The 5,541-nt window shown below is 33.4% G+C and overlaps 1 pseudogene; it reads right to left on the bottom strand.

Annotated features, from left to right (window-relative positions):
• Positions 1-4,774: 4,774 nt before the first annotated feature.
• Positions 4,775-4,875, bottom strand: LOC122490629 (annotated as a pseudogene).
• Between the last annotated feature and the right edge of the window lie 666 nt (positions 4,876-5,541).

The following is a 5,541-nucleotide window of genomic DNA, read 5'->3' as shown; positions in this document are numbered from 1 at the left end:
TAGTGAAAGTTTTACTTCCTCCTTACCAATTTGGATGCATTTTATTTTTTTCTTGTCTGGCTGCTGTGGCTAGGACTTCTAATAAAAGCTGTGAGGTTGGACATCTTTGTCTTGTTTGTGATCTTAGGGGAAAAGTTGTCAGTTTTTCACCACTGAGGATGATGTTAGGTGGGTTTTTCATAGATGGTCTTTATTATGTTGAAGTATGTTCCAATTCTACTTTGTCGAGAGAGTTTTTTTTTTTTTATCCTGAATAGATGTTTTACTTTGTCAAATGATTTTTCTGCATCTACTGAACTACTCATTGGTTTTTATCCTTTGTCTAGTTAATGTGATGTATCATGTTGTTTGATTTGAAATATTGAACCCCCTTACATCCCTAGAATAAGTCCCACCATTCCATCACGGTGAATGCTTTTTTTTAATGTATTGTTGGATTGAGTTTGCTCATATTTTGTTGAGGAATTTTGCATCCATGTTCATGAGAAATATTGGCCTGTAGTTTTCTTTTTTTGTAATGTATTTGTCTTGTTTTGGTGTCAGGGTATTGCTGGCCTTGTATAATGGATTTGGAAACTTTCTGTCCTCTTCTATTTTTTGGAATAGTTTGAGAAGAACAGGCATTAACTCTTCTTTATATGTTTGGTAGCATTCACCTATGAAACTGTCTGGCCCTGGACTTTTGTGTGTTTTTTTGGGGAATTTTTTGATTAGTGATTCAATTCCATTGCTAGTAATTGGTCTGTTTAAATTTCCTATTTCTTTTTGCCTTAGTTTTGGCAGGCTATATGTTTCTAGGAATTTATCCATTTCTTCTTGGTTGCCTAATTTGTTAGCATATAATTTTTTATTATATTTTCTTATTATCCTTTGTATTTCTGTGGTGTCATTGTTATTTCTCCTTTTTCATTTATAATTTTATTTATTTGAATCATTTCTCCTCCTCTCTCTCTCTCTTTTTTAGATGAGTCTGGCCAAAGGTTATTAACTTTGTTGATATTTTCAAAGAACAAGCTCTGGGTTTCATTGATGTGTTCTATTGGCTTTTTTAGTCTCTATTTTATTTATTTGTGCTCTAATCTTTATTACTTCCTTTCATCTACTGTTTTGTGGTTTTGTTTGTTCTTCTTTTTCTAGTTCATTTTGCTGTAATATTAGGTTGTTTATATGAGATTATTCTTGCTTCTTGGGGTAGATCTGTATTACTGTAAACTTCCCATTTCAAACAGCCTGATGCATCCCAAAGATTTTGGACCATTGTGTTTTCATTTTCATTTTTTTTTCATGTATTTTTTAAATTTCCTCTTTGATTTCTTGGCTTACCCATTTATTGTTTAGTAACATGTTATATACCTCCATGTAATGGTGTTCTTTCCAGATTGTTCTTGTGATTGATTGGTAGTTTCACACCATTGTGTTTGGAAAAGATGCATTACATGATTTCAATCTTTTTGAATTTTTGAGACTTGTTTTGTGGCTGAACATGTGACCTCTTCTGGATAATATTCGATGTTTTCAATACATATTGAAAAAATATGTATTCTACTGTTTTGGGGTAGAATATTCTGAATATATGTTAAATTCATCTGGTCCAACATATCGTTCAAAGCCACTATTGCCTTATTGATTTTCTGTCTGAATGATCTATCCATTGATGTAAATGGAGTGTTAAAGTCCCCTCCTATATTTGCATTGCTGCTGATTTTTCCCTTATGTATGCTAATAATTGCTTAAGTACAAAATTTTAAGTTGAACACTAAGTTACCAACAAAGGGCTACTCTGCCTGAGGTTTGGCCTCTCCTGCTTCTCATGACATACTCCAAGGCATATACAAACAACTTCTGTAAACAACAGTTAGAAAGCCACTATGCTAGAATTTAAATTTCTAACAGGCTACATAGGGCAGTGGTTGAAAGGACAGTCTCTGAAACCAGATGATCTGGGTTTTAATTCTAGCCCTGGGATTTTCAGATCTTGTGAATTTGGGAACATCCTTCAACTTTCCCTGCTTCATTTCCTTTAACTCTAACATGAGTATGAAAATACTAATAACATAAGGTAGTATGAATTAAGTGAGATATTTTAAGGGTTCTTAACTGTTTATTGCTATGGAACCCATTGGTGCAATTGAAAATAACATTTTTATCCAATCAAAAAAAAAGATATACAGAATTATAGTAGAAACAAGCCAATCATTTTGAAATAGAGTTATCCAATTATTAAAGATCATATGATATAATAATATATGTAATTCTTTACACATTAAAAACAAGATCTGATGATGAGCATAATAACTCACAATTTCAATACAGTGATGAGTATAAACCCTTATTTCAAGATATCAGTTGTAGGCATAATGTATGATGAAAACATTTGTGATTTACACTGAAGGAAATGCTAAATTTCTATTGAAAGAATTGCTAAATTTCAGTTAAAATTTAGTGAAAATATATATGTAATTCCCATTCAAATTTATGAATTCCTAAATTTTATTGAACTCTGAATTAAGAACCCTTGTATTAGAGGGTTTAGCCACATATCTCATAGATTAGGGTTTAAGGCATATTTGTTGCTACGATTATTACCATCATCATCACCATTGTCATTATTACAGAAAGTAGGAATATATATTTGGAATTATTAGTGTATGAGTTATGTTTGAAGATTCTTAGGAGACACTAAAAATTAAAGTTGAGTATTCTGCCAACAATACAGAATAAAATATGACAATATCAACTTTTATTAAAACTATCCAAGGATATTTTCTTAAAACCAAAATACCAAAGATTACAAATATCAACAATTAGGTGACCTGCTATATCTAAAGTGTTTTTCACTTATATCTGTTTTTCAGTTTTGTTTTTTTTTTTTTTTCACTTTTCAGTGATAATTCTACTATGCTGTTGTACCCATGTCATCACTCATCTCCACATTTTGTCATACTGAATAGAAAAATAATTTGGCTTTAAAAACTATCGAAAGTTGTATAAATCTCTTCAGAAGTTTCTTGAAGAGGGAGCAACGGCACAAATCTATGATCAATATCCAGTGAAACTTCCTAAAAACTTTTCTTATCCATCTTATCTCTCAAAGACTCATTTATGGGCATTCCTCCCACCAGTGAGTCCTGTATTCTCTAGTTCACATATCATAAGGGTATAGCTCAATAAGTTGTTACAAACTTAACTTACCAACACCTAGATCAAGAAACAGAAGTCCCCTCTTGCTCTCCTTTGGTATTAACCTGCCCCCAACAATAATATTACCTGACTTCTTAAAGTTTAGATTAATTTTGCCTGTTTTTGTTCTTTTAGAAACATACCATACCCTTTAGTATGGATTAATTCAAGCAACATTATGTTTTTGAGTTGCATCCAAACTAATTCATGTAGTTGAAGTGATAAATTGCTGAATAGAATTCCATTGTGTGAAAATACCACAATTTGTCAATTCTTCTTTATGAGCATTTAGATATTTTCCAGTTTGTAGCCATTAAAAATAGTGCTGTAATGAATATAACAGTTCTTATTCTTAGCTGAACACAGGAATGATTTCTGTTTGACATTCACCCATGAGTGGGATTATTTGGTCTAATCGTATAAGCTAATACACAGGATGGAATTATCAAATCAGACCCACATGAATTACAGAGATCTTATCCCTTAGCAAACTTTATTAAATAATTTCAATTTGAAGGTAATTGACAATTTCAGAGAGAGGTTTAGGACAACAAGGGTAGTTTCTCATGACCTGTCTTTGTTTGTCCAACTGTGGCTCAAAATAATAGATAAGATCTCTATGTTACATCTGCAAAGTCACTTCACACAGCAGAAGCATTTAAATTGTGAAGCCAGAGAGCTGTGTAGCTTAGGTGAAATTCTCCAGAGGGTCATTTCTTAGATGCCCTGGGTTCTTTTTCTATAGGTAATCCTTAACCAGGACTTCCTGACAAGGGCGTTTCAGAGATAAGGTCACTTCTTCCTAGCAAATATCATTAGTCTATTTATCTATAAGTCCATTTATGAAGAAGATTAGACTGGATGACCCAGGAGCCCTTCTCTCAAGGATGTTTTCTTGGTGTAGTGATTGCATGAAAACTCAGTTGTTTTAACTCCTTGCTGTCAGCATAGGCATCTTTAACAGATACTGCCAATTTTACAAAGTGGTTGTACTAATCTTCTAACAGTAGTATATGAGCATTCTGATTGCTCTACATCCTCACTAACACCTATTTCCCATTGTTTTCCTTCTCTTTTTTTTAATGTTTACTTATTGTTTAGAGAGAGAGAGAGACACAGAGCACAAGCAGGGGAGGGGTAGAGAGAGAGGGAGACACAGAAACCGAAGCAGGCTCGTCTCTGAGCTCTCAGCACAGAGCCTGATGTGGGGCTTGAACCTGCCCACTGTGAGATCTTGACCTGAGCTGAAGTGAGGCAGTTAACCAACTGAGCCACCCAGGTGCCCCTGTTTTTCTTTTCTTGATTATGATAGGTGTAGTGAGATCTCTTTGTGGTTTTAACTTACCTTTCTGTGATGATTGATGAAGTTGAACTCGTATCTTCATTGGTTTTTTCGGATATCCTCTTTTGTAAAGTATTTGTTCAGCAATTTTTGCCCATTTTGTACTGGATTTGTGTGTTCTTTTCCTATTGATCTATAAAGGTTTTTATATATTAATGATAGTTTTTTAAACATTCATCACCACGCATAGTTACAGAATTTAATTTTTTCTTGTGATGAGAACTTTTAAGATTTACTCCCTTAGAAACTTTCAAAAATATGGAATGCTTTATGAATTTGTGTGTCATCCTTGCACAGGGGTCATGCTAATCTTCTCTGTATTGTTCCAATTTTAGTGTGTGACCAAAATGAGCATGAGGATAGAATTTTTAAGATATACTATAATGAATATCTTTTCCACTCCATGTGCTGCCTTTGTATTCTTATTAGTATTTTTTGATGAATAGAAATTCTTAATTTTATCATCTAGTTTTCCATGTCTTTTTAAAATCTAAAGTGGCCTACTGACATTCCAATTTTCTTCATCCATTAGTCCTAATTTGGGAAATAAAGGACCCAGGGAAACCTGAGTGAAGATGATGCCTTAGAAGGGAAGGAGGAGGAGAACCATAAATGATTTTATGCTAATTTGACCATTTCACACAACCACGTAATTTTTCTTGTCACATCTTATGTTCTGAAGGGTTAGCCCTGTAGCCTTCTGACAGTTTTGGCATTAGAAGATCTGAGAATGTTTGGTTTTTTGTGGTTCAGCAGTATCTGTTTGCTACTTTTGCTTCAAAATATATTGCCCTATCTCTACTTTCCACATCAGATAAACAGAAAGTGTGTGTGTGTGTGTGTGTGTGTGTGTGTGTGTTCTACCCAGCACTATAACCAAGTACATTCCATATCTGCTTTTGTTCCTTAGATACAAAGAATTTTTTTAGTTTTAGAGAAAAATGGACTTTATGACCAAGCTTCCACTTCAGCTCCTTCTAAGTGTTTCACTTCTTTGAACAAAGCAAATACCATATGAT

Source organism: Prionailurus bengalensis, chromosome B2 (genome assembly GCF_016509475.1).
Source record: "Prionailurus bengalensis isolate Pbe53 chromosome B2, Fcat_Pben_1.1_paternal_pri, whole genome shotgun sequence".
NCBI lineage: Eukaryota > Metazoa > Chordata > Mammalia > Carnivora > Felidae > Prionailurus > Prionailurus bengalensis.
This window is presented reverse-complemented; position numbering and strand designations above follow the sequence as displayed.